This window comes from Rhipicephalus microplus, chromosome 2 (assembly GCF_043290135.1).
Source record: "Rhipicephalus microplus isolate Deutch F79 chromosome 2, USDA_Rmic, whole genome shotgun sequence".
NCBI lineage: Eukaryota > Metazoa > Arthropoda > Arachnida > Ixodida > Ixodidae > Rhipicephalus > Rhipicephalus microplus.
In genome coordinates this window covers 22,446,387-22,471,289 of record NC_134701.1, presented here as the reverse complement: position 1 = coordinate 22,471,289, position 24,903 = coordinate 22,446,387, and the positions used below count along the sequence as shown (strand labels likewise).

The 24,903-nt window shown below is 44.8% G+C and overlaps 1 protein-coding gene across 4 annotated transcripts in view; it reads right to left on the bottom strand.

Annotated features, from left to right (window-relative positions):
* Positions 1-24,903, bottom strand: part of trc (Serine/threonine-protein kinase tricornered) — a 212,279-nt gene that overhangs the window by 176,429 nt on the left and 10,947 nt on the right. The window contains exon 1 of one of the 4 annotated variants that reach the window (XM_037420293.2): positions 24,113-24,461. The exons of 2 other annotated variants lie outside the window; for them this stretch is intronic. The gene's annotated coding sequence lies outside the window, so the exon portion shown is untranslated. Of the gene's footprint in view, positions 1-11,502; positions 11,587-24,112; positions 24,462-24,903 lie in introns of those variants that run through there. One more of the 4 variants, XM_075886292.1, reaches the window with a different exon arrangement.

Genomic DNA, 24,903 nt, shown 5'->3' with positions numbered 1-24,903 from the left:
CATGTCTAATTCGGCCACCACTGCAGCTGGCGAGCAGCCTGTTCCCGGTCTTTCTTCCGCAACGTCATTTTGACACCACGCAGCTTTCACAGCTCTCGATACAAGTGAAAAAGATGGAATGCGTTTCACCCCAACGATTGCTGCCCCCAGAGATCCGCTTTCGGGCGCACATCTCTGAGGCCATGCATGAAGTCTCCCTGCGGCCGCCCGCCTGACGCCCCTGGAAGGTCGTTACGCACGCCCTACATCGCTCTTCAAACATGTCAACACGTTCATACGCACTTTCAGGCTTGTCAAGTGCACATTTCGTCGAATTAGTTTCTTTTTACACTTAGAATGTGTTGGTGGCCTCAGTGCGTCGACGTGTCAAGAGCACCATGACGTCACAACTCACTGTATTTTTGCGTAACTGAACGCGCGGCGGCGAAGTGGGCATGTCCACGAATAGGTGACCAGTAAAAGAGCGAGGGATTGTGGGATGCACCGTCTGCTACCGGCTTCCGGTTCGAGAAGAGTAGACGACGGTGAACTGCTTTCCCGCAAGCCTCAGATTATTTGGGATTAACGCGCGTGGTCGCCCGTTTATCTTTGTCCTCATAAACCATGGTCAGTAGTTCAGCTGTTGGCTGCTCCAACTAGAGTGTGAAAGGCAAATGCATGAATCGATTGCCATGAAACAAAGAAAGAAAATTGAGGTGTGCCGCGGATGTGAAGAGAGCCACAGCGACAGGTAGCCTTTGAGTAGGAACGTTGAAGTCAGAGTGTGCAAAAATTATTTTATTACAGATACGTGTGTATTCCACACTAAAAAAGCTTACGCATAAATTTGCTACGAATATTATATTGAGAAATAAATTGTCGCGCACACCTACCTAGAAAAAATATTATGGGAACACGCGGGTGAAATCTACCTGCCATATGAGATGAGCGCCGACCATTGCACCCATATATACGACAAAAAAGGCAAAAGCTTCACTCAAGAGCAAGTTTACACGAAGCGCTGGACGAGTGCTTTGCGTTAATCTTGGTCAAAGTGTGCGCCAGGATGGCACTCAAAAGAAGAAGTGCGTTAAAAAAGCGCAAAGTATAGATTATTCGGCGCAGTCTATGTCTGACTGTATTGTCTTGTCTATGTGCCACCATGCTGCGCAACTTGATCAAGATCAGCGTTTAAATAAGCATCTGGCTTCGACTACGAAATTCATCTTATAGAGCGCAGAAGGCGAGAAAAAAATATCTCAATGCGCTCAGTAAGTGCTGCGCTTCATACTGATCGACCGACGATGTCGGCCGAAGCAGCGATTATTTTTTTTTTCCCCGAAATGAACTCTTAGCACACTGCAGTCATCGCCATCATCTGAGATCTTTAAAATGGTGATCTTTTTATCTGCAGTAACGTATCATACAATGAAAACTGTTTTCTGTATCGAGTACATCAAATCTGAGTTACTGCAACCTAATTTGGGGTGATTGAACAAAGCAATCTATTAGTATTCTTATTATATTACAAAAAAGGCGCTACGATCTCTTGCTAACCTCCCTTTTAATGCCCATACTTCACAATTATTTGCTAAATACGAAATAATCAAATTAAACCTACTCTACGAATATTCTTTAGCAGTCTCTTTTAGATCTGATACCATAAAAGGTCGGGCTATATACGTAGTTTAGCTAACTTGCAATTAAATCCTTCAACCCGCCTAAACCAACACTTCGAATATTGGCATGTGCCGAGACCGCGCGCAAATTATGGCTTTCAGACATTGAGTTATTGCTTGCCGAATATACTAAATAAATTAGGAATTAATTATGAAAATGTTCGTATGCTCTCTAATATATTTATTTTAAATATGCTTTATTATTTGCTTTATATGCTTAATTATAAGCATATAAAGTATATTAATTTGCTTAATATGCTTAATTAAATAAACTAAACTCAAACTTATCTGCTAGCCAAACTGCCAGTACCCCTGAGCAGCATCAAATCAGAGCGGATCATGTTAGTGCGATAAAAAGTTTCCTTACAGTTCATGGCTTTCGTAGCTTGTCATCGTCACAGCCACGGTTAGCAAAAACAAAAAAAAAACAACTTCTAAAGCACTGATAACGCACGGACAGATGTTTTTTTTTTTCAACGGAGCGGTACAAAATGCGCGCGTGCCGCTGCTAACCCGCGTGGTGCGTCGAACCGGTAAGCCGTCGCATCCCACAGTTTCCTGCGATTGCCCATATTACTGTTCACCTATTGGACAGCACTAGAATAGCTCCCAGTGTTACTTGTGTGCACCGTGATTTTGATACTGACGGCCAATGACCAAGTTGCGGCTTATTAACATGCAGTCTATTATACGCGTTTTTATCCCACGTGCTCTGCCATTAGGGCCTGAGCTTTCGTTTGAGAAAAGGTTTCAAATGAAGCGCTGGGATCGCCATCGACGTGTTGGCAGTGGAATCTTCGTCGGCGGATGCAGCTAGGTGGTCCTCCAGAACGTTTTTTTCCTTGTATCTCGCAGTGCCCTAACACCCATGAGTAGACTGCGCATAAAAGTGAGTGAAGCAAGACAAGGATGGGGTTTCAAAGCTTTTACCACGCTTAGGGACCTTTTGCAGTTGTATGTTGTTGTCTAAGAAAAGGTTTAGCCTCACCGGATGCAAATTTCGCCCAATGAAGCCAAGAGGTCTGGATACTTTACTAACAATTGCGTCTATATGAGCGTTCCATGACAAGTCTGACGATAAATGAACACCAAGGTAATTCATTGTAGATACAGTAACTAGGGGTATGCTGTTCGTGTATAGTCGTATATCACCGGGGTAACCATTGTTCTGAACCTGATAGCCATTGGTTTATTTACTTTACTTTAATTTGTATTTGCCTATCATTACACCACTCACAGAGATTTGCTAGGTCAGACTGAACGTAGCAGGCATCCTGAGGGTTAGTAATTTGCAAATAACACAGTCGTGTGCCGATATTCCAACTGTAGAATGCATACCATTACAAACATCGTTAATATAAATTAAAAAAAAAAAGATAGGCCCGAGCACGGAACCCTGCGGTACGCCCGATTTCACGTGCATTAGCGGAGACGAATGATCATCAACGAAGACGTATTGGCGCCGCTAAGAATTTTTGCATTTATGATAAGACTTGTAAGTTTATGAACAAGCCGCAAGGGAGGGACGTTGTCAAAAGCGTGTCGAAGTGAGGGACCTTGTTGTAAGAAAGAGGGACCCCTCGGATAAGTGTGTCATTGTGGCTAAGTGGGACAAGAGAGCGTGGCCAGCCACCGCATGAGACAGACGGGATTTTTGTGCCCTTCAGAGAGTTCCCCAAACGTACACCAAGTGTGAAGAGTAAGCCCGACCCCCGAGCACGAGAGCGCCGTTGTTTTGTTGACCAGCGTTATTTTGTTATAGAGTGCACATTTCTCTGAGATGAATGCCTAGGCGAGCTTGTTTGGAGACGCTGGTTTAGACGCGCTAGAATAGATGAACAGATTACAGCGAAAGCTGTTATTAAATCAAAACTCGGGTTGCACCGTAGTTGTCCGTCATCACCGGTGTCCGTAATCACATCGCGCGAAATTAGAAATAGTACAAATGACACAGTAAGGCTCAAACCCGGCTCCACTGGGTGCCAGCCCGATATTCTACCACTGAGCCACGCCGGTGCTTGGGACTTGATGACAAACTTGCCTTAGGCAGACTTGATGTCGGGAAAGGAATCTCGTTAATATGAGTAATAAAGCGTTTTAGAACAGCAAAAGAACGACCAGGCGGCACACAGTGCGAAAGCGTAACGATTGGGTCGTCCAATGCCCCAACACATTACAAAAGCTCATTCTTGATCACCCATTAACTGTGGCGCATACCCACTTCAGGCATAATTCATGCATGAACCATTGCATGAACAATTGCATGAACAATTGCATGAACAATTGGCACAAAATTCCTTTAAAGTTTTTAGCGGACACCGCGCTTCTCAGAAGAATGACGAAAAATAGCATAGCGAATGCAGGCCTACTACCCCTAAATTTTTATTATTAATGACGTAGTGGGTATCAAGTAAGTGTGCTTGCAGCAGTTACCCAATGATCAAGTGTTTAGAAAAGGCTCTGAAAGGCTAGTGTTCGCTGTGACTGTGCTGCGCCTTCCGCGCAGGCCCGGCGTTTTTTTTTTTTTTTCTCCTCATTGATCTCAAGTTTCATTAATCTATTCAAGCAACAAATTACACAAACTACACACGTCGTGTGAAATAATTTTCGCCCTGCCACGTGCTACTGTTGGGCACGTCAGAGTACAGTCGTCTACGTAGAGGACCGACGTCACAGCATTGCTGTCTACGTAGGACAGTTCCTACGTCTACGTCATGACCTTGTTCTCCGGGCGCGCGCCCGCGGGAAGAAGGGACAGCAGCGTTTATCTCGACATTTGAGCCATTTCTGCGGCCCACAGTGCTGCGATATTTAGCAGACCTGATCGTGAACGCCCCACGTATGCATTGCGTTCGTCAGCTCAAAATTGTCAGGCCTGGTGCGTTGGCCTTCATGCGGAGTTTTTCTTCTGGCGATATATGTTACAACGCATTTTGACCACACGAGGTGCCTCAGGAATAAAATGCTTGAGAGCAGCCTCGTCTCTGACGCAACCTAGAACGCAGTCTCAATAGTAAGGTGAAAGTCACAAACGTTTATTCCTTCGTGGCTAGCCGATAGCGAAAGCTTCGCGGGCCGCTTGTTTCAGAACCGAGGTAAACTGCAAGGCGGAAGGCATCGTTTTTTCCTTGGTCGATGCATTCATATGCGTGCGCGAAGTAAGTGTGTGTGTGGGGGCGGGGGAAGCTGCGATGAACATTCGCCCCCCTGATTAGTGTTGACACCTCTGAAAGTGTTCTGCATTAGGCTACCTTTGTGATGACATCACATATCTTAACACCTGTCACACAATTATCACTCGGACAAGGTCGCGGGGCTCTCCGGTGAGATTACGAGACGTTTCCTTCGCGCCAATCTCGCGGACGGGAGAGCCGCCATGGCCGTCAACGAGGCGTATTACGATCGCAAGAGTACGAAGAATACCTTCCCCCCAATCCTAGATTACGGCGGATAGTTTGGATATAATTTTTTTATGCACCGAGAATGTGTCCGTTAACGTATCACTACGATGATGAAGTTATAGCTCATTAGACTAGTTTCCAGTAAAAATGGTAAAGAGCGCGCCATGGCTGTATGCCACGGTGAAGCAGAGCTGTGACTGTCACAGGTCAGCAAACTCAATCACGAGGCGACTCACCTGGACCCCTTTATACTCGGATGGAGTCATGGGTCCGAGTGAGTAATGCTTTGGCGAGTTTTAGTCCGAGTGAGTCCACAGCACGATATATTTCGTGAGAGTGAGCTCAACTACGGTCTTATTTGCTCATCTATAGAGTTACTATCTGCCTTACCTGAATTCACCTCTAATCGCACGTACTCCGAAACAGTATCGCTGGTACACCATATCAATATTTCAATTGCGTATCGGAGTGCCCATAGCCCCGCCGCAGTGGTCTAGTGGCTAAGGTACTCGGCTGCTGACCCGCAGGTCGCGGGATCGAATCCCGGCTGCGGCGGCTGCATTTCCGATCGAGGCGGAAATGTTGTAGGCCCGTGTACTCAGATTTGGGTGCACGTTAAAGAACCCCAGGTGGTCGAAATTTCCGGAGCTCTCCACTACGGCGTCTCTCGTAATAATATGGTGGTTTTGGGACGTTAAACCCCAGATATCTATCTATCTATCGGAGTGCCCATACCTCCCCCTCCCACCCCCCTGCCACCTCTTCTAGAGAAATTCTTGATAAATATCCTATCTTATCAACCCTTCGATGAAAAATGTTCTCAATGGTTTGCAACCAACCATAACTCATCTTTGAAAGATCAAAAGGCACTAAGAAGAGCAGCGGAAAGGTGAGATTGGTGCCATTAATGCCACGGAAGAAAAAGCCAGACTTAGATTAAGCCGTAAGGGTGCGAGTGAGCCATAAGCGCAAAATGTATGTCACGAGTGAGTGACAATTTTTGCCGAGTCATTGTCGCAGTACTGCATTGAAGCGCGACGATTGTTTCTAGCGGGTACATTTCCCGCAATGCTGCCGAGTCACAGTTACAGGTACGAACACGACGGAGCCTGACGAAGATGGCGGCGGTCGAAAGGCTGACCCGATGACGTCGTGTCTCTTTATAGCAGCAGCTTCGTTTGCGACCACCACCACGCGCCGACAACAATGGATGACCTCTCTTGCGCTGCCTGAACACGCCGGATGGATGGACGGATACTATGAGCGTCCTTTTTATAACGGGGCTGTGACATGTGTGCCACCAGTCTCACAAGAAAACGGAAAGAAAACTTTCTTTTCATGTTGGCTTAATGCCTTATTTGCTTCGATTAAATCGATCGTATTATAACAACTGTTATTCTGAAACTTTACCAGTTGGTCTTCATCTGGGAGCAGCCAGTATCAGCGACAACCACGCATGGGCAAGACACCTGGCAATTTTCCCTGGTGGCAAAATGCGCCAGTTCGCCCATAAATGCTGGCGTCAATCGATTGTGGGCTGAAGGGCACGGCCGCAACTCAGCGATGCGGTCGGCTAATCTTCTTCTGTACTTCATGCAGGTGAGCAGGCGCTATAGAAAATGCTTTCGTTCTAACGACCCATTTTTGATCATTCTGCCGTGCCCGCGGCTCGTTTGCTTGCTTGTAATAAATCTTGTAGACTGTGCAGAAATCTTATTGCTACTGTCAGGAGACGTAGAAACAAACCCCGGCCCTGATGTTAACCAGTTCGCGAAGCAGCTACAAAGCATTGCTGACGATTTAACATAGATAAAAGAGGAGCGCCTTACTGCTATTGAGTCGAAGCTGGCTAATATTCGTGCCCTAGACAGCAAAACAGCAAACTGCGAAACCGGAATATGTGCCCTACAGGAAGTGATTCGAAAACTTGAACTTCAGATTGACGATCTTGAGAATCGGTCTAAAAGGAATAACCTTTTAATATATGGTGTTCCAGAAAGCGAGAAAGAAAACAGTGGCACTTTGGATAAAACAGTGAACGACAGTACCGTCGAAAACATTCTGAAAGCCGAGACAGTTGCCATAGAAAGGATACATAGACTAGAAAAGCCAAAAGCTAACAAATGCAGGCCAATTATTTTGCGGCTTGCCGACGATTGCGACAAAACAACAGTATTGCAGAACTGTTACAAGTTAAAAGGCACCAATTACTCCATAAGTGAGGACTTTTCAGCTCGCATTCGTGGCATAAGAAAAAGCTATAGAATTACGGTGAATCAAGAAAAGCAGGAGAAAAAGTGTCATTATGCTATGACAAGCTCCAGATTAATGGTGAAACATTTTCCTGATGAGGAAAATAATAAAGCGGTTCCCGTGAGCCATGCTGCAAATGCCCCTGCAAAACAAAACAAAAAACTGAAACATGCTTTGGCAATGCCCCGCGTTACCTAACGGCCCTCTATCTAGCAAAGCCGACTGGGAAGAGGCACTCCGGAGCCCATCGCTCCAGGCACAAATCCAGGCAATCCAGGGGGCCCAAGAAAGGGCGGAACATCACGGTGTCCCAGCCCCGACCTGGACGCGGCCGGCGGCCTCCGCGGGTCCCCGATAGGGGTTCCCGCGAAAGCTCCTCAGGATCACATAAAGTTCATTAGGGAGTTTTAGTGCTGGGTACCCAAGCGGCTTGCGTACACAGGACGTTGGGGCGGCGGTATCGCGCATGCGCGAAACCCCAAACAGATGCGTCGCAAGATCGCTGGGGCGATGGGGCCATGCGTCCGCGTGGTCCACCTTCGCAAGAACTCACGGTATCCACACTGCGTATACTCTAGCCGCCGAGTTAAAATAAGCCAAAGTGCGAGCACTTATAGCGATTACACGGTTTCAGACAGATTTCCGAAGCTAGAATCGCCTGGAACATAGAAACTAAAAATCATATGCCAGCCCCGACTAGCTGAATGGGTGGCGCCATCTAGCGCGGCCATAGTGAAACAGACAACCACAACTTTGTTATTGCAGAAACATTGTGCATTGTACATCTGGTGCAAAAACTGCACTGCGACAATATTACAAATGAGTAACCTTTTTATTCATTTTCACCTCAAAAACATTACGCGTAAGGTAACATGTTCATGACTGCGGTTGCACGAAGTGTCACAAGATGTCGACACTGTCCTTACAGTAAACTTGTATTTTTCACTTTTTTGTGTATACAAGATTACTGTACACAATACAAAAAGTGTCCTGATTACTATTTATGTTTAATTTAACATTATAAATCATACCAAGACTTAAACAATACTTACGCGACAAGACGCTATGGCTCTGCGAGCGCGTGTGAACTTCGTGCGGCTTGCGTTTGCGTGCGTGCCACCGTGGCGCCAACTAAAAGGCATTTCGGTTGGGTATGGGTTGGGCACGCAACGCCGCGCGCTCCCAAGCCCGCATCGCCCCACGAGAATGCGTACCCAGCACTAAAACTCCCTATTGTCTGTCTGTCTGTCTGAAATACAAACTGCAGAAGCTACGGCCCCACAAAAAAAAAGTAACCTTCATCAATTTAAACGCACGTAGTGTACTGAACAAATCTAATTTGCCTGAATCTTTATTACTGGAACTGGAACCCGAATTCGTAGGAGTTACCGAAACTTGGCTGTCAAGTGACATTCATAATTGGGAAATAGGTAGCCCCAACTACGCGATAATACGGAAAGACCGGCCCACACGTGGTGGTGGCGTCACCATTTTTGTCAATGAAAAATTCCCTTCCAAGGTTCTTCCCGACGTTGAAGGCGTAGAAGCAATATTTTGCAGATTATCCATAGGTTCACGTGCCATCACTGTGGGTTGTGTATACCGTAGCCCATCTGCTTCTTGTGAAGTCATTATTTCACTTTGAAGTTACATGCAGAGTCATGTATCAAATGCCAGATTTACCCTTCTGGGTGATTTTAATATGCCAGAAATAGACTGGCAAGCTATGCATTTCAAGTCTGATAGCTCACAATTTATATGTGATCCCATGCTCAACTTCAATTTACATCAGATAGTGACCCAACCCACGCGAGTACATGCATCATCGTCGAACATTCTTGATTTAGTTTTTTTATGTGACCATTTCCCGCAAGAAACTACTAGAAAGGAAATAATGGAGGGCATCTCGGATAATAACCTAATTTATTGCACTGTTGATGTGAATGACTATAAATCTCATCAACAGGCGTCGCTTTATTATTCTGACTTTACCCATGCTGACGACACAAGTATAATCGATTGTCTTGCTTTCGAATATGATTCATTCGTATCACTTACAGATAACCTATGCATTGACATCAAAACACTTTGGAGTAGATATACAGCCATCGTGACGTCATGCATAAAACGCTACCAACCGATCAAAAAGAAAAAAAAACTGGGCGACTAAACCCCTGGATACCACGTGACATGATACACGCGAAACGAAAGGTAAAACGGCTAAGAAAAAAACTGAACACGGCACCAACTATTCTTAGTAGACACTGTCTGACTGTAGCTGTTAGCGACATGAGGAGTAAACTAAAAGATGCTAAAAATAATTACATTGCAAAGATACTTCCCACATTTTTGATAAGCGCTCCAAATAAATTTTGGAAATATATAAATCCCAAGAAAGATGATGAGTTCATGCGTTCCTCTGACGACAACAACGATCTTGCCAACTCCTTCAATGATTACTTTCAATCAGTTTTTACCGTAGATGACGGAATCGTACCGCGCATACAATCTTCAGACAATTCACCAATGGAACCCTTGACAATTAACGAGCAAGGCGTGCTCAATCTACTAATAAATATCAATACCAAGAAGGGCCCGAGACCTGACAACATATCAAACATCTTCCTTAAAAGGTATGCAGAATGAGTGGCTAAATATTTATGTGTAATGTTTAATAAACCCCTGCAATCATGCACTATCCCCGCAGTATGGAAAACTGCAAAAATTATACCAATACACAAAGCAGGCAGCAAAACCATGGTTTCAAATTACAGGCCAATATCACTAACTTGTTCTGTGTGTAAATTGTTAGAACATATGATATTGAAACACATAGGTATTTACCTACAAAAAAATCATATCCTGTCTTCTGTGCAACACTGTTTCCTAAAAGGCTTTTCAACGGTTACTCAACTTTTAGAATTAATACACGATGCAGCCCAGTTCATTGATAACCATAAACGAATTGACCTCATCTTAGAATTTTCAAAGGCATTTGATCGTGTTTCTCATACAAAATTAATAAGTAAATTAGAAGTTACTCTTGTAGATAGCACCATTGTTCACTGGATTAAGTTACAGAACACCGCCTCTAAAATAGCAGCAGTCACGTCAGGCGTGCAACAGGGCAGCGTCTTAGCACCAATATTATTCACAATATTCATTAATAATCTGCCCCTCTGAACTGAAGTAAAACTAAGGCTCTTTACAGATGACTGCGTACTTCACCAGGAAATTAATACTCCTACGGATCACCTAATTCTTAACCGAGCACTAGAAGATGTACACACGCGGTGCAATAAAGGCAAATGTCCCTTAATATTGGAATATTGGTAAATGTGCCTCCATGACAATAACTTGCAAAAAACACAGGTCCAACTTTTCTTACACTATTGACAACTGCCCTTTAGCCACAGTCTCTAGCCACAATTATCTAGGAATAACGATTTCAAACGACCTGAGATGGGATACCCACATTGATAATATTACTAGCACAGCCATAAAATGACTATTAACACTAATTGCTTTAAATACTCATTTTTCCCTCTAACCATTGAAGATTGACTCTTGCTGAAACCCACCTTAAGCACTGAATCATTCATAAACTTGTTTACAGCTGCGATTGAAAGCGAATTGCTTGCCTCGCGAATCGCACTAACAACATCACATCATCAATAAACGAGTCAGTGTCATATTGCTAATACAAAAGTTTTGTTTTTTAATCGTTGTTTTCAAGTGACATGTTTTTTGATTAGATAATGTTCATGAAATTCTTTGAACAAGTTCAATAAAAATGCCTACTTGTTGTCCCTACCCCATATTACAAATGCATGCATTATCTTTTCGCGGTCGTTCTTAACGATGACCTAGTTCATGATTTTGCTATTACTAAAATTGTTTCATTGTGTGTTCTTTAATGGCAATGTTTAACCTATGATTTGCCTGTCATTTTGTCATTCTGGCTTTTTTTGTGTTTTCTATCAATATGAATCTGTGTAAACAAATATTCTTTTCATATGCCTTCCCTGTTATAATCTTTGATGAGATTGACAGCATCGTTAAATAAATAAAATACAAATGTAAATTTCTCTTCCATCTCTCTGCCTCTTCAGGCAGAGTAATCTCATTTTCTTACTATTTCTGTCCTTTATCTCTACTTTTCTGCCACCAATACTCAAACCCTCTCTTACTTGCTTATATTGCGGAACGTGTCCAGCTTTCCATGTTTGTCCCTCCACCGCAAAGCCTCGTGTAGGCTTGTACCCACACGTATACCTGGGTGGATATCGCCGCATTCAATCAGACCATGTTGCATTGTTTCCTTGATTGATTGATTGATATGTTGGTTTAATGTCCCAAAACCACCATATGATTATGAGAGACACCGTAGTGGAGGACTCCGAAAATTTTGACCACCTGGGGTTTTTTAACGTACACCCAAATTTGAGCACACGGGCCTACAACATTTCCGCCTCCATCGGAAATGCAGCCGTCGCAGCCAGAATTCAATCCCGCGACCTGCGGGCCAGCAGCTGAGTACCTTAGCCACTAGACCACCGCGGCGGGGCGCATTGTTTCCTTGACTTCCCACAACATGTACATTGTTCTTCCTCTTTATTAAATCTTGCTTTCTGACTATGCGTTTTCAGGCAATCCGACCTCGTTTCGAACAGTAACGCGCTTCCCCTTGAATTATCATAAAACCTCTCCCACCTTATTTCGTTCTTTCCCATGCAGCAGTTACTGAGAGCCGCCTTCTTTTCCATCGCTGTCATCCAAAAGATCCTCTCCGACTCTCTACCTTCCTCCCGAGCAGCGACACTGCACGCACGCAGCCAACGCGTTCTCAAAAGAGAAGCGATGCGAGTTCACCAAGACGTGTCGCTTGATCGCCAATCGGGAAACATACTTTTTTTTTTTAAACAAAACTAAATTGAAACAATCATTTAGTTTAGATTGTATTTTCAAAGCACTAATTTCACCGTCATATCGATAGAGCATACAATCAAGGACACAGTTTCATTTTTAAATTTCGCGCCAACATTTTTGTGCGTGGTGTCATGGATTTCAACATGAATTTTTCTTATCTTGTAAACATCGACTCTGCGAAATTAATCGAAACTTGTTATGTCAATCTCTGCTCGTTTAAAGGTCATTGCAAATATTATTTAACTATAACGAACTGTGTAGGCCAAATTAGAAGTCTTCAATATCCATGACGTCCTGGTGATTCGTGCAGAAATTTCAAGGTGGCTTCGCCACGCTATATTACAAGAGAAGACATGCAAACATGAAACATTTTGCAGAAGGCTGATACGATTGAAAAATTGAAGTAACATTATGGAGCTTTGAACACCTTACATAAATGTTATTGCTTAATGCCTAAGCCGAATTGGAAACGATACTCCCAGAATAAATTTTTTCACAAACACTTAGACCACACTAAGAAGTTTAAAAGGCTCGCATGTGACCGGTAATTCTTCTCCCCGAAGTATTCCCACAATTTGCTGTATCTGATGCAAGAAATCGCCACAAATAAAAAAAACACACACATTTGAGGTGTTCATGGAATGACACAAATATACAGTAAGAACCGTGCACCTTATCCAGAAGGCCGAGAAGCACGTTCGTTACTTCAGCGAGGACTATGTATGCGACAAGCTATCTCTAGCAGCCACAGCATGCTACGCAGTGATTGTGACAGTATTGTGAAAAGTTTAGCCAAACTTTATCAGTACATTGTTATACAAACTTGTGTGCTACGTCACAACACAATGTGAGCCACCTTAAAGCAGGCTTATGTTCAGCAGGCACGCCTTCGAGTTTATGTTCGAATACATGATTGTAAAAATGAAACAGACTAGCTGATTAAGCGCCACTAGAATACATGGTGCGCAGAAGCATGCTCTCATGCTATCTGAGGATATCATTGTGGTGTACATTAACCACGGCAATCACACGAGGAGACAGTGCCATGCAGTTTCACTATTTAGGGGCGAAGCTCCTTATGGCGTGGCTTGTGCATCTCGGTTGTCGTAGTGCGTAGCCAGTGGCACATACCCGCATGTCCACATGTTACGAAAAACGTAGCACAGCGTCGTTATCACGCCCTCGGTGTTTACAAAGCGCTGACAGCAGAAATATGATACATACTCCCGTTTAGTCCATGGATTGTCCGCTAGATGACGATACTTGTATATGATGAATAAGTAACTGTAATGATGAACATATGATAAAAAGAAGCGAGATGGGGGGTACTTGAAGTGTTAACTAGATGGCCGGACGGAAGGACAAGCAGACGGACAGGCAGACAGACACGCGGACGGACGCACGCAGACTAATGCACGAACGGAAGCACGAACAGGTGCACGTACAGATGGACTGATGCATAGACTGACGGACGCACGAATGGATGCATGAACGGACGGACTGACGGACGCTTCGCCCCACTTATCATCATTAATGCCGTGGATATGCTGCGATTTTTTTTATTTGAACTTGCCATGATTACCTTTTGTGCACACGTTTTGTTTACTTCTCCAAAAGTGTCTGCTATATATGTAAATTTTAAATAACTTTATTTTTCAATTCAAAGACCCTTTCTGTATATTGATTCAATTTGCTTCTGCTAAAGTGTCCGCTGATGGGAAATGGGAGGTGGGGCCAGAAAAGCTGCATTACATAGCTTTTTTTCTCCCCTTCCAAACCACATCTGAAGTTTTCGTACTTTGTGTGGCAAACTAAACCAAACTTCAAAACAAACTTCAAAGGTAGTAAAGTTACTACTCTCGGCTACAACCTTGCAAAAAAGGTCAGCTCCGCACACACTCGCAGCTGTGCCTCTCAGGGAGAATTTGCATGAATGCCATGTCCAATAGCATTTAGTCATTTTCGGGAGGTTGAACACTTCTTGAGCGTCCCAAACGGTTGACTTTCTCATAAAGACAAAGCTGGTTTTTTTCCACAAACTTGAATGTCCTGAAAAGTTTCCTCAGAATTTATGACATCACTACTCAGTCAAACACGGCGTTTTAGGTAGTACAGGCACAGGCTTCACTTGTAACCTGCTTAGTGCTTAAGTCAGCCAAAAAAAAAAAAGAGTACTCAAGTGCAAATTAGCTAGCATGACTGTCTTCACAGGTGACAAGCAGGGGGGTGCTGCGGTTCTGTGGGAGGAACTTTCGTTGTAGTCACCGAATATAACCTTGTATTACTACTTCCCAGTAGGTAGTCTGTGTAAGTATTGTCATGTTAGTAAAGTTGCTACCTGTGGTTACTACTGCAGGGTAAGTGAATACTATTCTTGTTTTTAAGAGTACAAAATATAATTCAAAGAACACAAACTGTTCAATCACCATTAAATGTGGAGCATTTCTTTGCCGACCAAAGGCATTTTGACCGCGCCTATCCATCTCGCAGTCTACTTCTGGGCGCTTTTGTGTCGTCTCGTCAACTTTGTATAAACCAACATAAGCACACGAGGACATGAGTATACAACTAACACGATGGACAGGTCAAGATATGATTAAAATGACATGTTTTTGGTATACAACAAGAAACCCTTTCTCTCAGCAGTCACATGTGACACATACCCCTATACCTAGGCCCACAGAATGTGCCACACACGATTAAACCTATATATCAGCCTGCCAGCACCAAGAAGAGACAATTGAAATGTTTATATGGGGGAAAATCTTGATTGGTGCAAATAACACGATTCATAGTTGCAGCATGAATGAAACTCAGGCGCGGTGCACGGCCACCAAGAGCAGCACCATGAAAGTGCCCAAGAAAAAGACCCTGTAGGGGTGTCATGTTGGGGCCATATCAACGGTGGTTACTGTGTTTGCTAACAGCTTTGATAAAAATGGAATAGTAATGCGAATGTAATGCATGGCTCATTTCTGAATCGGTGTTGCGCAATGGGCCCATCCATTCCATTCCAGGAATTGAAACTTGCCGTAATATTTTTTTTCAATTCCCTGGAATTAAAAAATTTGCCGTAATAATATTTTTTTTTCAATTCCCTGGAATGAAAAAACTTGGCTAATTCCCACTCCGGGAATGGCCAGGCAAGTCAATTCCATTACTACAATTTTTCATTGTAGGAAAGGCATATCTTGATGGCTATACCGAGCTAAGAATGATGGCTATACCGAGCTAAGCTAAGAACATAAAGCTGATGTCATCAGACGCATAATAACTGCAAAACTACGCTAAGCATGTTAGAATGGTTGAGGCATAGTAGCTTGGTGACTTATCTTGTGTAATACAACGACATAACAATTTCCCATAGGGGCAGTTCTTCCGCTACATACGACGTTTGCATGGTCAGCACAATTTTAAAAAAGTTAGTAACGAGTTGGCAACACATGCATTACTTGTTTGGAGCATATTTTACTACGTTCGCAGCATCTGTTTACTATGGCCAGTAGCTAGTAAAGTTTGAAACATTTGCCGTTACTAACCAGGAATGTTTCTAGGTCTTTTTACCTAGTTCTTTTCACTAAGTCTAGCCAGGAATGTTTCCAGTCTTTTTCCATTTTTCCCTCAACTACTAAACCCCATGTTGCTAGATTTCTCGTAAACACCACAGTATATCTTGCAGTAATCGTCTTAGGAAAAATTTAGAGCAATCTTAATTTTGTTGATTACTTTGGAATAAAAATTTCGTGCTAAGTGAGGACACACACATACAGAAGGGCAGACAATAATGTGTATAAAACGTCCTTATTTTTCTAAATTTTATGGCTGGTAACCAATACACAATGTTCTCTTTGAAAGTAGGAGCATAAATAGCCTTCAAACTGCTGCTACAGTTTACGATACCGGCTAAGTCTTGATATTCTATGTGCGCGTTTGCGCGTATGTTCTTGCCTGCGATTCATTTATGCCTTCATGTATCTAAGTAATTAGTAGCCATTAATTAATGACTGTGTATTTTAGTAATTAGTGAGTAGTTAGTGACCACTAAATACTCTGCACGGACAACTGCACTTCGCTTATTACCCTATACATACTTCTATAACTGAATTATTGTGATGTGGCAATGTAAATGTACATATTATTCGAGTCAGCACTATTCATGCACTAATTTGCAAACTAGAAAGTTTCACTAATAAGCACTTTACTACTTTCACTTACTAGGAGGTTAGTGTTTTTTGTGACAAGTAAACAGTTAGTATTAAGTTAGTGAATAAGCAGGCCTTTTTTTTCTAACAGTGCATGTTTAAATGAGTGGTGTGCTTTTATAATTTTTAGCGCACGATAGTTAGCGAATTGTCGCTTAGGGATTTGGGCAGGCGCCGCCTTAGTTACATGGGATCGCCTGCTTTGGCTGGTTACCCGAACCAATGCTTTCGAAAGTCTTCTGTTTCTGTACGGTTCATCTTGTACAACAGTTCACATAGCACACAGTTCATCGTGCACGATTGTATGCTGCGCTGACTTAAGACCTTTGCGACAGAGTTTCTTTCAGGCAAAGGCACCCATGTGTGCGTAGGCAGGGTGGACTGTAATGAAAAAAAAAAAAGGGGGGGGGGGGTAATATGTGTTGAGCTTGTGCGCAAGCTGGTATCAAAAGCTTGCAGTAAATAAAAGCATCACACCGGCGTTAATATGCATCACAACTTAGAGAAGGACATTTTCGAATATGCATCCGAGTCTCCGACAGCAGCAGAACCAATGTCAAGTATCGGGAAACAGCAGGTGACTGACGCACCACCGAGGGGGAAAAATGAAAAGGCATAAAGGGGGTTATGATTGGCAAGACGCAACAAGTCACATGTCAGTTTGATTGGCATGACGCAACAAGTCACATGTAATATTCATGCAGTCCCAGAAAGGCCACACTATTGTGTGCTAAAAATTTCAAAAGTACTCTTTATACTTCAACACATACAAAAGGATTTCTCTTTTTACATATTAAAATGTGAAAAAAATTAGGAAATGATGCTAGGAGTGCTACACAATGGCCACCATGAGCCAGAGTTCATACAGGCTCCCAAGAAAAAAATTCAAGGACTTGTTCAAAAAATTTTAGGACCATGATTGTAAATTTACTACACAAAACAAAAGATGTTCAGTTCACTTAGTTTGACCAGACTAGAAGTTGTAAAGCTCAGACAAAGTCTTCCAGTCTTTTTTCGATTTAAGGCTATCGACTTGTAACCTGCTTTGCAGGCTGTTGGACTGCGCTAGGCTAGTGAGCGTCTGCTGTACTCTTTTTTAGCATTAGTACTGGCCTACTGCAATAATCCATTTGCACAACTTTTCTTTTTGCCAGAGCACGGCCGGACTCGACGCTCCTTCCGCACGCTCGGCCTTCTCAATACCGGCGCCGCGCATATCTTTTTTTCTGACACGTAGTGCGGCGACTAACCGCACGAGGGCAGCACCACCTCACTGTAAGCTCCGCCGGCTCCCCGCGTTGCCGCGTCTCCTCAATTACCACGTGCGGATCGGCTCATCGCGAACGCGGTCTTTGTACGTACATCGGCAGCTGTTTGTTCGCGGACAGACGCTTGTGGTTGTTGGTGTGTAAAACCTGACTTTCCGGTGCGCGCACCGTTGCGCAGACTGTTTCGTCGACGATATGAGTGTTGACTTTTCTTGACTGCGTTCGATGACCTCGGGTAAACAATGCATCAGACACGCTCAGGCACGCTAACTGCACTAGCGTAGCCATGGTTTATTGTTGCGTGCCGCTGTGTAAGCCACAGCAAGGGAAGACACCGGGTGTGTCGTACCACCAATTTCCTAGCGATGAGGAACTGTGTTCGAAGTGGAGGAAAAATGTTTCACGTGAAAACCTCGTCATCAATGACAAGTCCCCATCGACTGTAGTGTGCAGCAAACACTTCATGGAAAATGACTATGTTCCCGGATATCGTATCCGGAAACTGCGTCCAGGAGCCGTGCCCACGGTCTTCGATCAGTATCCTTCGTATATGGTCCCGGCTACGAAGAGGCCGCGTAAAGAACCTGCAGCACGTGGCCCCTCGGCCACCTCGGCTCCTCGACAGCCGACAAAACGGAAAGCAGAGTCATCGCCGTCTACCTACGGGGAGTGTGCTCCGCTAGAGGAGCTTACCGATGAAAGATGTAGCACTTCCACGCAAACCATCGGTAATGATGGTTTCATCGGTAATGATGAGACAGTGGTTCGACGTTCATGACACAACGTACAAAGGGAGTGACCACAAGAGGCCAATATCTAACGAGGATGACCCTAAACTCGTGTGGCTTGAGAAGGAGTTCACCGACTACATAAAAGAGGTACAAGAGGCATCACTTGCATCGGGAGAAGGTGCATTCACAGAGCAAACGTTTTATGCTTTGTTGTTCACGTCGAGGGCCACAGTGGACGCAACATGGTTTCTTTTAAGAAGGGGTGTCAAGTACGTCTCTACCAAGAACTTTAAGAGTGATCCTGTGGAGGCACTCTTTGGCCGGCTAAGGTCCATGTGTGGGGGCAACAACGTGCTAGATGCGCGTTCAGTGACAGTAGCCCTGGACAACATTGTAAAGGGCAAAGCCCTCTGTTCAAAGCAAATGGAAGTGGAGGATGCTGATGCAGAGGAGCTAGCGCTGAGTGTGCCACAAGAAGTGCTTGCAGACCCCGAGAACCTGAAGGGACAGCTGAGTGATCCATCACCGTCTGTCACGTACTCTGGTCTGGTGTACGTTCGTGGATACATCATGAAGCTCGTCAGTGAGTTTGAGTGTGATGCTTGTGTTACGATGCTGACGACTACGAACAAAGCTGATCCTTTGTATGTTCTGTTGTACAGCCAGGACAAAAGTGCACTCCACTACCCAAACCGTATGTTTTTGACACTGTTGGACAACATTGTTACTTTCTTTGAAAAAGCTGCTAGCAAACTTCCGCGTACAAAAGTGCATGAAGTGCTGCAACTTCTGGTTACCCCACACCTCGAACAATCACCCGTCCTCCTCTGCCCAGAGGGTGTAGACAGCAGCCACGCAAGGCGCACAGCTCGTTTAATTGCGGACAAATTCATCAGACTTCTCGTTAACTACACCAAAATGGTGAGCGATAGAAATGAAAAACCACTTGCGTATGTGCACAAGCCGTCTAGAAAATATTTCAGACTGTGACGAGTATGTCATGGAGGTTCGCTTTATTTGTACCATGCATTTGTGTTTGTGTTAATTTGTATTGCTAGCATGGGTTTGAAAGAAAAAGGTATTTGTGCTCACCTCGCACAGAAATTGTTTTTTATTTAAGTTCTGGTCCACCTTACGACAAAATAAATATTGCCTTTTCTCTCTGAATTTTGTGCGCTGTAATGGATTACTGTTGCTTGTGACAACACGCGTGTGCGAAAATCCGGGAAAGCTGCCGGAATGGTTGCGACTGGGTAAGCGGTGCTCTCAGAGGTCGACTATACCATTTTAACCTCATCGCATGCAACGACCGAGCTGTATTGTGTGGATAAAACGTTCATCTTCAAGAATTCAGGCGCCGCAGTTGGTTCTGTTCCTCGTACTCAGCGCTGTTATCATGGCCATAGCGCTGTGGCGCGCATACTGCGCCCGTGAACGCGCTTGGAGGCGGCGGAGCAACAGTGGTGTAGCAGCACCACCCCGAACTTGCGGCGGCAGGCAGCAAAACACCCCAATGCGAAGGCCGTAAGGGGAGCGCCGGAGAAGGAGTCGAGTCCGGCCGTGGCCAGAGATGATGCAGCCTCACAGTGGCCATCAGCTTATGGCTTCTGGCTAACCAAAGCCAAACCGAGTACACATGCCTCGATCTCACCAATCTAATATAGGAGGCTTGACCCTTGCCCATTTCGAAATTGTGGTGTCACGGAACGGGATAAGCAATAGATTAGCCCAGGACCGCACCCATTTGCCATGAATTGCAAGTCGTACGATCGGACACAGTGAAAATTTGCCATATTCAAGGGTTTTCAAGGATTGAAACGAAGTTCCACAATTTTTAAGGCCTTAAAAACGAAATTTTCAATTTCAGGGGTTTTCAAGGGGTTGAAGGACCTGTGTGCAACCTGAACTCCGAGAGAAGCTCTCGGTGATTGGAAATGGCCTTTGACGTCGTGCTGTGAGTGAAATGCAAAAGGGGCCATTTTTCCTCATCGTCTGCCTAGGCTTTGAAGCCTGATGGATACGTGGGATTTAAGGTCCGAAAATCGCCATATGATTATGAGAGACGTCGTAGTGGAGGGCTCCGGAAATTTCGACCACCATGGGTTTTTTAACGTGCACCCAAATCAGAGGAGGCTTTAAAGCTTGAAAGACAGGCAAAAAAATACTGTGAGTGATGCTCCCCCAAATCGCAACACTTCACCGCTTGCAAAGCACTAAATAACTACGTTATATACTACTCATAAATTCATGCCGTGGGCATGCAGTTAAGTGGTTATAATACTTGCCTTCAGACAGGTTTGCTGAAAAGTCACTTGCCCTTGATTGGATGTCACGAGCGAGATACAGAAGTTCCATACGTAACTATACGTAACTATTAATGAGGTTAAAAAAGTCATATGTGATATGCCACTCAAAAAAGCAGCGCAAAATAACGAAATAATGGCCAATCTTATAGAAGATTGAAGCAACAGTCCCAGTGAGCTGTAAAAATGCCAACATTATACTAATACACAAGAGACCCAAAATACTGATAGGGCTGTCAGCTTACTTTTGATGATGTGCAAACTGCTTAGAAAGGTAATTTCATACACCATAAGAGAAGCACGACCTGGAGAGTAAGTCAGTTTTGGGTAGGTGGGATCAATCAGGTATCTGGGAAAGCTGCTGAATACAACAATCCCCTTCATTTAGCCTTCATAGACAATGAACAGCCACTCAACCCAGTGGATACACCAGCCATCTTAAAAGCATGAAGTTGTCTGCTGGGACGGGGCGTATAGAAGGCACCAGCCGAACGCGCACTAAGTGATGACCAGCTATTTCAAGACCAGAATGAGTAATCTTTATACAAATAAAAGGGCAGATGACACCACCAGTATGTCACACACTGGTGCACATTAATAGTGACCATAAAATTCACAAGGAGCACACAAGCCACTGCCCGAGATGACATTTGCATAGACTTCACAGCTTGTTGAAATGTCACCTCCAGCGAAACCCCATCCTAGGATGCTTCCTTATGTCTCCAAGCTTCCCCTCAACTTCTGCCCCCCCCCCCTTTTTTTTTTTGCTTATCCCCCATTTTGCCTACTGCATGCTCAGAAGGAGTGTTTAAACAGCGACACTTCAAAAGAGCAGCAATGAAGGTTAACAACGAATGGCTCAGCAATTTACAGATGACGCAGCACTCTTAAGCAATGATGGCTATAGATAGCAAGACATGATTGAAGAATTAAACTGAGGAAACTTTGAAACAAGCCTAAACATGAATATCACAAACAGACATGCCCAATAATCTGGTGTAGAAAATAATTCATGATTGTAAATCGTACACTGGAATGCATACAAAATGTATACCTACTAAAAAGAGAGCCTAATCAGGAGAAGAAAATTCACCAATAAATATTGCACAACATATCTTTTAGCGCAAAAGTATAAAATGAAAGAACTCGGAAAGGAGAAGAAAACAGAGATTCTTGGTAGAAGTACTGTGGGAAGAAGAGTTGCTGGAAGCTTGTGACAATAAGAACAACGGTCTGCAGTGCATTACCCACATGTCTATTTCTTTATTCAAAAAAGAATATACTCTTTTTTATTTGATACTTAATTAGTGATGCAGGGATCTGTGATATTTTTCAAAGTGAAGTCAGTTAATGTTTAGCCCTAGCCCAGTGTCTTTTTCTCCTCCTTTCCGAATTATTTTGTTTTTGAACTTTTGCACTAAGAGTGTTGCACCACTAACTTGTCCAGCAAAATTTTCACTAAGGGCTGGAGTGAATTAGGCAGGCACCACCAAATAATGTAAGCATATCTGCCACTACTAATACAGCAAAATGTACACAACCACTGCATCCCACCAGTTGCAACATATGGGATCACAAAGCAAAATGTCGAACATGCATTGTGCAGTGGAACGTAATATGATAGGAATAACATTCGGAGTACAGCAGAATGCGTCAGGGAACTGACAGGAAGGGTACTAGACATCCCAATTGATATCGAGCGAGAGGAATGAACCTGGACTGGCCACGTAGAACAAGTAACCAGTGGATGCTAATAGCAACAGAACGGTTGCCAAGGGATAAGAAATGTGGCTGAGTTAGATGCAGTTCCCAGGGATGGAGTCACGAAAGAGTGTATGCTTAGTAATATCACTTTTCAGACCGCAAAAGGACAAAGAGCGCATCGTTTTGTGCGCTAAAAAGTGAGAAGCGGAACCGGCTCGCAGAGGATGGATCATCGGGTGAGGCCTTCGTCCTGCACTGGATGATGAGAATTCACGACGATCGACTCGCCAGGCAAATCCATTTCCTTGTGTACCACAATGCCGTCAGTCGCACCTCTCCTCCGCGGTCAATGGGAATGCCACACCAAGGCCGTCAACAAACACGGAAGAGGGTTCACCACCACACGGGGATATTGTCGTCACACTTGACCGCCCGACGACAACAGGCCGCCGCGGTCGACGAACGCTTGAGCTGGACTCGTCGTTGAAATAAGTGGCAACGGCAGCGATTAGGGGGTCTCGCAGTGTTCGCTCATTGCGCGAGGAGGTCTGTTTGGGGTAACGAAAAAAGTTCTCTGCTCCTCGTCAACTCCAGATTCATCCCAATGCGCGATGTCAGGTGGCTCCCCAACACGCCACACGTTTGAAACGGCAAGCATCCATCTCGACCCGAGGTCGCTTCCTGCCAACTCGCGTTGTGGCACAGTTTGCGCTTGTACAAACACACGGCGATTAGAACAAGAAATAATACTGGCTACAGGCCTTCCTACAAGGAGGCAGGAGCGACAGTCGGAGCTCCCTACGGGGAATCAGTCACAAATGAAAGCAGCGCAAGTTTAAGGGCTCGCTTTCTTTGTTACCGATTTTGTACGAGACGTCAGCTGCATTTGCATGACTCAAAGTTCCCATCAAGACACCCCTCGACCCGCAGACGAGCTCGCCAGAAAGCTCTGCGCACTAGGATCAAGCATGTGCTCCGAACAAAACAACTACGCTTGCACTGACAGGGCGTGAAATAACGCGGCCGTCAGCGCAATTTCCTTTCGCATGCAGACAGCCCGTCAACGTGAGTTCACACGCGAGCTCGCATCCAAGCACAGCGTCCCTCACCTCAAGCACGGTGCACCACAGTACACACTTTCCAAATGCATCGGCAATACACTTTACCGGATTGGCGTTCACTGGAGTGACGTGCTTTCCTTCAAAACGTCCTCAATAGAATTTCTGCTGGCCGTGTTCCAACTGGAAGAATCCAAGAGGAAATGCAGATCCGCGATTTTCACTGCACATTCGATATAACAGTTCTCGTATTCCAGCGCTTGCTCGACAGGTTTATGAAGCGTATTCCCGGGCGATCGCTGCGGAAGCGATGGGCCGTCAAACGGACAAGCGGTGCGCGATGGTGAATCGTAAACCGGTTGACGCCACGACCCACGTTCTACGCCCGAAAACAGTTCGGCGCTCTTCGCGAAAGCCCTCGTCGACGCGAACGTCCTCGCTCGTCGTAACAAAACAACGGGTGGTAACAGCGCCGAGAAGTAGCAAAGAAAAATGCGAAAGAAAAAAAGAAAAGATTGATTGCACGCGCGCACATAATCGTCGATGCCTTATCACCTGTTCCCTCAATCCGGATGATCGGATGGCCCGTTTCCCACCACACTCACCTTTCTTCTGCGATTAGGTGTCTGGTGGAGCTCCGCAGATGGCTTCAGGGGACACAGACGACGGCATCAAGCATTCAGCACAGCATTCACGTACACTTTTCGAGCTGACAGGCAAACAAACGTTCGCCAGTGCGTTCGCTGCAAGTTACCAGCGAGTGACCTGGGATCCGTCCGCAACGCCGCAACTTTTTCACCGCCAACAAAATAGTTCTCCAGAGAAAACGCTCCTAACGCACACTTTCAGCTTGAAGCCTATTTTGTGCAAGCGAGACACAACTACAAACAGAACACGTCCTCTAGCGCTTTTAACTAGACGGCACACATTACAATGCGTGCATAAACACAAAACTAGAGTGTACTAGAATGGGGGAGTGGGTCCACTGTGGCCGGCGGCAAGCGGTGCGGGTGAAGCAAAAACGGCGGAAAATTTGGTGGCGCTGCAGTAGCCTTCTCCTGAAGTGACGTCAGTTTCGGCGGGAGCGTGCGAGTCGTGCGGCGGTTCGGGCCGCACGACGCGCTGGCGGGGACGCTGAGCGCTCGATGTTGTCGTCTGCTCGACGCGCCGTCGTCTGTTCGATGCACCGTCGTTCGTGCGCTGTTTTCACAATTTGTCTCCTGGTTCTTTTTTTACACATTATTAGAGACAAAAACAAGTGACATGAAATAAAATGTATGCTTTTTTTCGTGAACGCGTAGGTTTGTATTTCCCTTTGAGCAAAGCCGTCTGGACAAAGAATACGCGGCAGACGGCACGTTTGCGTGCGCAGATATGTGTCTGCTGGTTGCATAAC